Here is an 11,573-nt window from a genome sequence, read left to right as displayed (position 1 = left end):
CAGAATTTATTTGTTCCTTAGCCAATTTCTTAAAATACTGAAGTGCCCTACACCTGCTGTGGGTCATATCAGCAAGGGATTTTCTGTTTTCCTTTCCAGTCCTTTGCTGGTGGAATATTATTTCTACTGGAGAACCTGGGTTGATTTTGTAGTTCAGAGGACTTTTATAATCTCTCCTGCGTTTAAACTCATTTCTGAGAAATCTCATGGTCCTGAAGGAAGGAACATCAATGCTGCTCTGAGCATTTTCCTTCTGGGAAGGAGGTGACTTGTTTTGAGTGATTATATTTTTTGGGAAAGGACTTCTCCCTTCATTTTCTGGGACCATTTGTTAACTCAGAAAATAAACATTAATTTCAAGTTTGGCAACCAGTTTGTGCCACTTTTGTGTGATATTTGAGGACTTCAGTGTCCTAATCTGAGGCAGACCTCCTCAATAAATGTAGCCCCTATAATCTTATACAGTGATTTTATTTGTGGACCAGGCAAATTCCTTGGTGCTTTCTAGAACATTCCTTAGGTCTCTGTGCTGAGTAATGCTGCAGCTATTGAGTAAACCTGTCCTTCCCTCTGGTTATAAACAAAACAACTGTAAAATTGGTAACTCTCAACTCCCATTAATAGAATGGCCCTCAGGTGTCAATTTTGGTCCCAAATTATTTCAGGCTTTTAAGTTTCTATTAGACTTAGTAGCATGCAGATGCCTAAAATGGCCTTAAAACCCAATTAAGGGTACAAATGGGAAGACAATTTCTACTGACTCATATAATTTTGAAGAACATTTAAAACACTGATTACTCTCCAAAGACAGGGAAAATAAGGATGAGTGCTGGGAAATCAAAGGCATAAAGAGTAAATGGCCCCTGTAAGGTCAGAGTGACAGCTTGGATTCTCATTGGGGCACTTCTTGCTGTGAAAGATGTGTGTTATTCATTATTAACCTTTGATAATTGTCTAATTGCTTGTGGTATCATTTGGAGTGGATCACCTTTTTCATCCTCAATATGAGAACCTCACAAGTGCTGTGCTTTCCCCCCAAGTTTCCTGAGCTCACTGGTGGGTATTTTATGAAATAATTGTGCTCCATTTGAGAGGCTGAACCACCAAAGTAGGAGAAGGTTGATGGAAGGAAGCTGGCAGTGAGTTTGGCAGGCAGGTGAGACCCTGCCATGCCAGGAGATTCCCAGGGGTGGGGATGAAGGGGATTTCAGAGTGCAGAGCCTCCCAAACATTATAGATACAGATTATAATATTGGCTTTTTTGCAAATATTTAAATGGATTCTATATGTGTGGTAAAAGTAACTTTGTTGTATAGTTTTTATTTCTGCTGTTCATTAAGCTTAGTGAAATAGCTGGTATAGTATGCTTGTGTTAAAATGCCTGCTTGGATGGGATAACATCCAGTGAACAAAGGATGAGGACACCTGTACAGATCTGCCAACCATCAGCACTCACTCTCTGAAGGCAGTGTGGGCCAAGGCCCAAAAACTGGAGATTGTAAGAATGGACTAAAACCACAGCCAAGGAATCCAGATGCTCTACAAAGGTGGAACCAAGGAGGAGCCAAGCTAAACAGCTCTTGGAACATGTAAACTAGTTTGGGAAGAAAGTTTACTATGTGTAATAGTTTATGAATATGTAAACAGGATGATGCAATAGAAATGGGATCTAAAGGGTGTTTCCAACTAGCAGGTGTGCTCTTGGCTGAGTGCCATAATAACCTTTGCTCCGTGGTCCTTGCTTCCTATGGTCCTTTATTAAACTTTTTACATTTTCACAGGAGAGTGACCGTGTTTTCCACACAAACACTGTCAGAGCCAGCCCAGGTCTCCTTGGGGGAACCACAGAGATCCCTCCTCTCTATTTGAGATGCTTGAGCACAGCTGTGCTCATGATTCTTCCATCTCACTGATCTCTGCTGGGAGAGGGAGGGCTCTCCAGAAGGAAAAAGGGAGGAAATCAAGCCCAGGATTTCTGTGTCTGAGACATTTCAGCTGAAGGCTCCTGCTCTGCTCGGAGCCGTGCAGGGAGAGCAGAGGCTGATTCCCTCTGACTCCATCCAGAGGCATGAGTGGATTTCCTGAGCTCTGCCTTCCCAGCCTCCCTCTCTGAGAGCTTCCAGCCCAGATCCACGTCCTCAAGAGCCACTGAACCTTCTTGAGCTGTTTATTGAATTTCTGAAGTATCAGAACAGCACTAAACCGACAGACTCAGCTCAGCCCTGGTGTGTGCTCTGGAGTAAATCACCCTGTCCCATGCCAGGAGACCAAGGCTCCAGCAGAAAAGGAACTTGATGGTCTGATTCTAATTAGTTTCTTGATTTAATGACAGTAATTTTACTTTCATGATGGTTGCCATTGCCCCAGCTAGCAGAGATAATAGACTTGGTTTCCTCAAAGGCTCATTTCTGATGCAGCCTCTGTTGAATCTTAAGCAATAACAAGCAGAAGCCCACAGTTACTTCAAAATTATGGGGTTTTGGTGGTTAAAAATGTCATGTTCTCTCACCTGAGTTGTTGACTGGGAATTGCCACTATAAGAAAATGAACAGTCATAAAATTAAAATATAGCTTGATTCCATTTCCTTCTAAGATGATCTTTTTGTTTCCTTGCTGATTTAAACACCTGCAAGTTAAAGTCCTCTTAAAACCAGAAATGGGCAAATAAAATATTTAAGGAAATTAAACAGCATGGGATGGGATGTGTTTACACCAGTAGAAAACCAGAATGACTCCACAGAAGATAATGAAAAACAAGGGAAACAAATTGACTGATCTTAATGACCTAATGGGTGGAATGTCATTAAAGTAACATTCAGTTTTGGTTACCTGAACCAAAAATGCTGTCAGAAGTTACACCTGAGCTGCAGAACTATCAAAACTTGAAGCTTTAATTATTTTATTTTCCTTTTAAATTTGTAAAAATTTCACTCTCCACAGCTGGATTAGAATTGAATGAGGAATCTTCACTTTTCCCCCTCTGTGATTTGAACAATACACAGATGGATTCAGCTGGGGAAAGTTGTCTGAAGGTTTTGCCTGCTTTACTCCCTTCATGAAGGGTAATTCTACATCCCCCTGCCTTTGTCCTGCATTAAATAGAATTTCCCATTATTATTTCTTGCACCTATTTACCTTTCTAAATTCTTCAAACTGAGGAGTGCTTACAGCTCTGAGGCCTTGAGCTCTCCAGTTCCTCATTCACAGAACACCTGCTGACTCCTGTGGTAACTCAAAAGCCTCTGCTGGATTGTTCCTGAATTTTGAAAAGCAAAATACATCCACAGTCCTCTCTTAGTTATGAATCATAGTAATGCAGACTCTGATTCACTGCATACTTATTTATGTGTTAAGGTGTAGCCATATGTGTAGTGCCTTGGGAATAGTTTATTAAAGAAAAGCCAAATTGATTCAATGTTGCATTTTCTCTGTTGTTCATTAAATATTTTGAAGTAAAATTATTGTAAAGAATGTATGAAGGTGCATTTTGAATGAAAATATGTAAATGAAGAAAACACACCCTGGAATGTGCTGATTGATTTAATTAAAACATGAAGTGTGAAGATGTGTTTCTGTTCTGTCAGGAATTTGTGCTCAAATGTTCTGGAAGATTTCCAGATCCTGAACATGTTCCTATCATACACAGCCCTAGACACACAGAATTTGTGAAGAGCTCTTCTGCTTGCAGAGCTCTGTGACAAGCAGAGTGTCTCCAACAAGGGATTACCCTGAAGTACAGACCAGAACACAGCAAAGAACAAATCCCAGTCAGAGCAGAGAGCGAGATACTAAAACCACAATTCAGCCCCCAGGCTGAAAGAGCAGGAGGAGCCAGCTAAGCTGTGGCACCATTAGAATGGAACAGGGACACTTCTGGGTGCTTAAATGCATTCTGCCCCAGTGAAATTGCTAATCCTGCCAGCAGGACCTGTCACTGTGGGCCTGGCAGCAGCAGGCCCACAAACACCAGGCTGCTGTCTGAAAACTCAGGAGTCCAGACAAGGAGACCTTGCTCTCGGCTGGGAGAATCCCAGCAGCTCCAGGACTTTTATTAAAAGCAAGGCTGTTGTTTCAACTTCATTCTCTTCCCTCCCCAAATAAAGGAAATACTGACAAAATCTCCTTGTCTGGCTGGGCCAGTGAGGGCAGCTCCATGGAGTGCTGGCTGTGGCTGTGTCTGAGATGCCATTCCCGTGGGGGCTCTGGGTGATGCTGCTTTTCACCAGCATTGTTTTAGGGTCACAGTGGGATTCTTGTGTCCCAGCCACAGAATCATCCTGGCTGGAAAAACCCTCCAGGCTGATCTCATCCAGTGAAATTCCAGTCCTGTCCCACAGCTGCTTGTTCCCCAAGCCCTGGGGCACTGAGGGCTGGCACAGCTACTGCCACCCTGGGCTGCTTTGGAGAGAGAAGCAGAATTTCCTGGCTCCCCTCAGTGAACTCCAGCACTAATTCCACCTTCCCTCCTTGGTTCAAACCAGGTATTTTCACCACGTCCCTGTGAACACTCCCTACTTGGTGTACACATGGCAATAATGCAAGAATTTAGATTCTTCATTTATTTGAGTCCTGAGGTCTTCTCCCAAAACAACCAGGAAGCTTTCTCCTTGTGCAAGTCCAGCTGCTGCTTTGGAGGTGATGTCCATTTGGGGTTGGCTGTGTTTTCCTGGTTTCCCCGGGGCATTCCGAGATTTGTTCAGTTTTCCACAGGCACAGCTGCTGGTGCAGCCACATCTAAAACACTTTCCCCCTAATTCCTTCCTGGCCTAGGTCACCTTATCAGTTCTGTTATCACACTCAGGCCTCTTGTTGCAATGATATATTCAGTGTTACTAGGACAAAAAAAAAACAACCTATTTTAGTATCTTTTATTTAGAAAGGAAAACAAAATTATAGAGTCACAGCAAGTGTTGCTTGTGGACAGGACTTCCAATGGCTTTAGGTGCCTCTTCATTATTCATTTTGCATGTTTATTACTGAAGAGAAAGAATTGCAGGTGTCATGAGGGCCATCTGTGTTCATCTTCTGGGTAGAAGGCACTGTCCTAATGGCAAAAAAGTAATCAAAAAATTACCTACTTGGCTTTTCTGTTCTCATGGCAGAGCTGGAGCTGAGCTGGAGCATGTGATGTTTTTAAAAGAAGTTATTGAAATACTCCCTGGCTGGCCCTTTCACCAACGTTTTTGCAACAATTTCTGATTTTTAATCTAAGTCTTGTGTAACAGGCATGGCCTGGTGTGGGAGGCCTGGCAGGGAAATCTTCAGGTGCTCCCAGTTAGAATTTGCTGTCCCTGACCCCAGCCAAGGACAGAGCTGCTGGCCTGGGCTGGACACTGGTCCCAAACCCTGTGCAGTGTCAGTAAAATGTTCATTATTCTGGTTTGATGAGGCTCAGGGGGACACTGAGGCAGAACTTTTGGAGGAGCAGAGATGTCCTGACTGACTGGGTCAGCCCAGGGCTGAAACAGGCACCTGATTCAGGAGCATAAGGAGATTAGTGTCCAGTGCAAGGTCTGCAAGAGCAGCACCTCCAGAGTGCCCTGGTTTGCAGAGCTATGGATTGGGCCGATGACATGAAGGGAATTTGCCCATTTCAAGGAAATATTATTTCCACTGTTCCTCACACTGTCCTCTGCTGACAGGACAGTTCGCCATCATTTATCATTTTTCCATGGGTAGAAATTCCATGTTTGAAAGGCAAAATGGGTTCTGATCTCTCTTTTACAGCCTGCTAAAATAAACCCCCAGATCAAAACAATCACACATTTTGTCATATTCAAATTTTAATACTGAGGCTTGAACCCACATTTATTTATTAACTACAACACATTAACAACAGTTTAATTAGAAAGCACCTCTTCTAAAGCCAGTGCATTTCTGATGTGAAGGAAATCAAAGACATCAGAGTGCTTCCAAAGCCTTCCGCATCCTGCTTCCCACCAAGAGAGGTAAATTCTGTAACATAAAACCTATTGCTGTGCTTCTCCCCAAGCTTCATCTCTGCCTGTCTCCAGCTGGATGCTCAAAGGAGTTGCTGGGTAATTTTCTCAGTCAAATGTGCTTTTAAGGCTTCAATTGCTTCCTGGAGGTAGAGCCCCCTCATTCTGGATTTCACAGAAAAACAAGAGAACTGAAGATGTAAAATTAAGTGCTTAAAAATGTGCTTTGCAGCACTGGTTAACTCTGTCCACATCTCTGCAATCTTTAAATTTACAGAAACAGGGTGGAGTTAATGAATGTAATGATATTTTTTGTCATCCTTCCTGAGAAACTTTGTCATCCAGGAGAAGCTGAAGCAGCAGCATGGCTCTGAGCTGTGTGAAACCGAGTTTCTGGTGTTTTTTCTGGATGTATCATAATGCAGAAGGGTTCTGCTCAGCCACCTGAAGACATTCAGCAAGATCAGCCTCAACATTTGGTTCCTCTCTCTTGACTGGTGAAAGGAGAAAAGCTGCCCTGGCTCCCTGGGATGGATGAGGGTTGTGCAGGGATGAAATGCTCCAGAGTGTTGTTATCCCAGTGAAATACTGGGAGCTGTGCTGGTGGCAGGAATTAGTTTTATTTATTTACAGCACCCCCAAAGAATGTGAGGCTATTTGTTGTATTAGCTGTGCTTGTCACAAAGAAACAATTCCACGCTCACTGGAATAAACCTGAAGCCATTGTTCTAAAAGATGGGCTGGACCTGCATTTCAGAGGGGGAGAATTCACTGGAGAATTTTAATAACTCAGACACTGAGACACAAAAAAGGTTGTGGTTATGGTTTACAGCACATTTTGCTTTCCTAGGTTGAGATTTTTCATCCTGATGAGATAAGTTTCCTTTTTAAGCAAAATTTCTCTCTTTCCCAACATATCCACTCGGGAGGTTTCAGCCCCTGGGCTGCTTGATAATGGGATTGCAGATGTTTGCTTTTTAAAACAGATTCCTGAGGTGGCTGAATGCGATATTGAGATTTAACAGTTGTTATTAGCACTCGTCTTCCTGCAGGTCTGGGGTGGGAATTTCAGTTTAATCACTACAACTCAGAGTTATGAAGTTCAGCTGAAATAACTATTTGCAATTATGTGGCTGGAGCCTCTTGAGAGAGTTAAAACTCACCTCAGACTGAGATTCAGTAAACAAATTTCCAGCCCTTCCCTTTCTCTCCAGGAGCTCAGGTGTTTTACCCCTCTCTGGCTGAGAGAGGTGATGGGGCCAGGCTGGACAGGAGCACCTTGGGATGGTGGGAAGTTCCTTGTGCAGAGCATTTCGTTCTGGAATGCTTTCAGGAGCCCTTAGCAAGGGATTTAAAATTATTTGACTTTAAAATATGACTTGGTTAAACTTCCTGTATGGTTATCCCTGCTCACCTGAGTGGGGAGGAGATTCAGAAAAACCTTCCTTGATGGAAGCTATGGCAGATTATCCCCATTTTCCTCTCTGCTCACTGTGATGCGTTTTGCCCTTTCCTTTTGGGATCTGAAGGAAGCTCTGCCTGTCAGAGCAGATTCCACCTGAGCAGAGTGTTTTCCCCTCTCAGTGACAGCCCTGACCCACATCTCTGGCTTCCTGGGCAATTCCCAGTGCCAGCAGCACATCGACTGAGGTGTCTCAGGTTAGAGATGTGGCTGGGGGTGTGTTCTATCCCCATCTGTCAGAGATGGGGCAGTTCTCTGCTGTTCCTTGGACACTTCTCTTTATCTCTCCCACAGCCAATCCTCCCTCCAGGAGATCTCTTCTCTTCATGGGCCATTAATTATTAATTATCTCCTGTTCATGGCCAGTGAGTGTCCCTGCATAGCTGAGAAAATTCCATCATCCCATGGGGAGAGGCTCCGCCCAGGGGAGGAGCCAAGCATTCCTACCTGGATACAATCTGACCTGGGGAACACCACAGTAGCCTTTGCCCACTGCATTCCCAGAGGAGCAGCTTTCTTCCCCACTGCATTCCCAGAGGAAGCCCAGGCCCATCTCCAGCAGCCCTGGAGCTTCAGAGGAAAACTCCAGCCTTGTCCAGGATCCCTGCTCCAGCAGAAGCACAGCTGGCACTGCAGGAGGGCTGAGCCACCATGGAATGGGACTGCTGCCAGCACCCTGACCCACAGGCTGCCAGGCCTGTTCTCACTCTGGCAGTATTGTTTTGTATTACTGCATTTGTATTTTTATTTTTCCTAATAAAGAACTGTTATTCCTGCTCCCATATCTTTGTCTGAGAGCCCCTTAATTTCAAAATTATAATAATTTGGAGGGAGGGGTTTACATTTCAGGGGAGGCTCCTTCCTTCCTTAGCAGAACCTGTCTTTTCAAACCAAGACAGTCAGTCAGATCCTCCTGAGGCAAAAAGAGGCTCCTTCTTCCCAAAATGGGGAATACATTTCCCTGAGCTTGTGTCACCCCAGGATTTGTGACACACAAGAACAGTTTGGTTCTCTCCAGCAGAAAGAAGCGATGCACACACAAAATCAGGTGAGAACAATGTTGTTCCCTCTGGTTTGTGAAATGACACTCACTGAGGGGCTAAACCCACAGAAATAATATCTAACAATATCTAGTTATTTTAGGCAAATCTCTATCGGAATTACATGCAGACAGCTTCTCTCTCACTCTTCCCCTCATTTCATACATCATTGGCCAATATTCCCATGCAGCCATCTCCTAATAGAAAGGAAAGATTTCCTCCTAGGCAAGGGGAAAAGAAATGAAAATCTTATTTGCTTGCACAGATCATGTGGAGCAGAGAAATCAGGCAGGATTGTTTATTCAGCAGAAGCACCAATGACAAAAAAATAATTTATAACCCAGGAGACACATTTTCCCTACACGTGGAGTCTTGCTTTTATTTGTTATGGTTGTGGCACTGATGTAAATGTGATTTCCTGTTCTGTTGTTATCACCCAGGCAAATTTCAGGGTTGCTGGATGGGCATCTTTTGTGGTTGGAACTTGAGTAGTTGTATTTGATTTATTTCTGAATAATCAGTTCCAATAATTATCTAACCGAGCAGGGCATCCTGCCTTCCACAGCTCTGGGTACCTCTGACAGGGCTTCCCTCCCCTTTAAGCTCTCCCAGCACCCTCTCCACACCAGACTGGTGCCCTCAGCAGCTCAGGGACATTTCAATGCAGTGTCTGGGGAAATGAACTCATTTCCAGCACCCAGGGGATTTCCACACCTGAGCTCTCATCAGCCCCAGGGAGGTGACAGGAGCTGCTGAGCAATCTCCTGCAGGGAGCAGCCACCCAAAGGCATCAGTGCAGCTGAGCAGGCAGCCTCTGCTGCCATCCACATCCCCAGCCCTTTCTGTCACTTTCATTAGGTCAGCTCAGTTTTGTGGAATTCCTGATTCACCCCCCTGAAAGAGCCAGGAATGATCAAATTATGACTTTTTCCCTACAAACAAGGCCACTTGGATATAATGAGTGTCACTGCATGACTTTCTGCTCACCACAATTCTGATATAACACTCTGAAGTAAAATAAATCAGTGTAAGGTCATATTTGTTTATCCAAAGTCTGTGAATGCCAGAGAATTACAGGAGATGTTTCCAAACTTTTTATTTTTCCAATCTGCTGTTGGATACGCAGCACTAGGAGGGGGAAAGCTCCAGCATTTCCTTCTATACAGATAAGATTTTTAAGGCCACTGCTCCTGCTGGTGACACCTGTGGAGTCCTTTTAACAAGCCAATCCCTCAGGATTCCCAGCTGGCAGGAGCTGTTAAAACACTCCAGCAGCGACTTGTGGATTTTGACAACTTCTTCCCATCAGTATCCTGCTGGGAAGGGCCTGGCTGCAGCCAGGAGCTGCTCCTCAGAACTTCCTGGAATCTCACTTTGTTCTTCCCTTACCCTTTAATTCTTCAGTCATTTGGAGTGTCCAGTTATGGAAAGAAAGGGGAAAAAAAAAAAAAAAAACAAAACCACCAAGCCACTGGAAGAGAGGAAGCAAGACATTTGTGGTTTATTATCTTTATCTGAATTACATTTTAGTGAAATCAGGGATAGAAGTTGCTCCTTTAGCAGCACTGAGAGTCCATGAGGGACAGGGCAGTGTTTCTCCATCAGTTTCCTGATGGAATTGAGGGGTTAAGTCCAGTCCTGCTGTGCTTTACAACCCCACAATTAAAACCCCCATGAAGGTACTGCCCTGTCCCAAACTGCTGAGCAGTGACAGCCACAGAAACTGAGCCCAAATCCTCTGAAATGTCCTCAGAATGTGCCATGGCAGCCTGAAAGGACCAGGGGAGGCTGGAGCTCATTTTTACAGCTTCACTCAGTCCTTGAGCAGGTGAGCAGGCCTCAGGATCTCACATTAAAAAAATCACAGAATCACCGGGTTGGAAGAGATTTTCAAGATCATCGAGTCCAACCCAGCCCCAACACCTGAACTGAACCCTGGCACCCAGTGCCACATCCAGGCTTTTTTAAACATGTGAAAATGCCAACCACTTGGTTTTTTTTTATATTTTAAAAGTTTATTAGTAATAAAATAGTTATAAAAATAGTAATAAAACTAGAGTAATAAGAATTTGGACAACGAAGATTAGGACACTACGAGACAATAAAAAGCAAAGAATTACGGACGCCCAGATGTTTTTGGGCACTGAGCTGCCAAAATCATGCCTTGTGAACAACGGAATAACCCTTAAAAGCAATAGCCTGATGCATATTCATATATCTTATACATGATGCATAAATTCCTTGCAAATTAAGAATTTTTCTGGTTTTTGTCAACTTCTTCCCCTTAATCCTGGTGGTTCCATAAAGATGGAGAGAAGGTGGAAGAATGCATAGAGATAACAGCGACAGGGCACATAAAGAGTTACTACCTCCTTATTGGAAAAGACAAAGAACTTCTTGATTATCTCTTTCTTGAGCTAGTTAAAAAGTAGCTTACATAGCATAGTTTCTATTTTAACATTATGTTATAAACTATATTTAACACACTACTTAAGAGAATTAATACAGCATAACTTTCTAGCATAACACATAGAAGATTCATTTTAATATCTGTGAAAAGCCAATAATAAAATATGCATTTTTCACAAAACACATCCAGGGATGGTGATTCTACCACCTCCCCAGGCAGCCATTCCAGAATTTTATCACCTTTTCTGTAAAAACTTTTTCCTAATATCCAACCTGTATTTGCCTTGGTGCAGCTTGAGGCTGTGTCCTCTGGTTCTGTCAATGCTGCCTGGAGAGAGAGACCAACCCCACCTGAGCACAGTCGCCTTTCAGAGAGTGATAAGGTCACCCCTGAGTCTCCTTTTCTCCAGGATAAACACCCCCAGCTCCCTGTCTGCCATGCAGGACAGGGCAGGATGTGGCCAGCGCCAGCAGAGAGGGATGCTCAGGGAGCACAGGTGGCAGTGCCTGAGGCTGGAGGTGGCAGTGCCAGCAGGGAGGGATGCCCAGGACTGGAGGTGGCAGTGCCAGCAGGGAGGGATGCTTGGGAGCACAAGTGGCAGTGCCACAGGGGAAGGATGCCCCAGGAGCACAGGTGGCAGTGCCCGGGGCTGGAGGAGCTTACCTGGCGCAGGTGTCCCGGGCATGGGCAGTGCCCCTGGCCCAGGTGGGCCAGCCCAGCCA

This window comes from Vidua macroura, chromosome 14 (assembly GCF_024509145.1).
Source record: "Vidua macroura isolate BioBank_ID:100142 chromosome 14, ASM2450914v1, whole genome shotgun sequence".
NCBI lineage: Eukaryota > Metazoa > Chordata > Aves > Passeriformes > Viduidae > Vidua > Vidua macroura.
Note: the sequence above shows the minus strand (reverse complement) of the source record.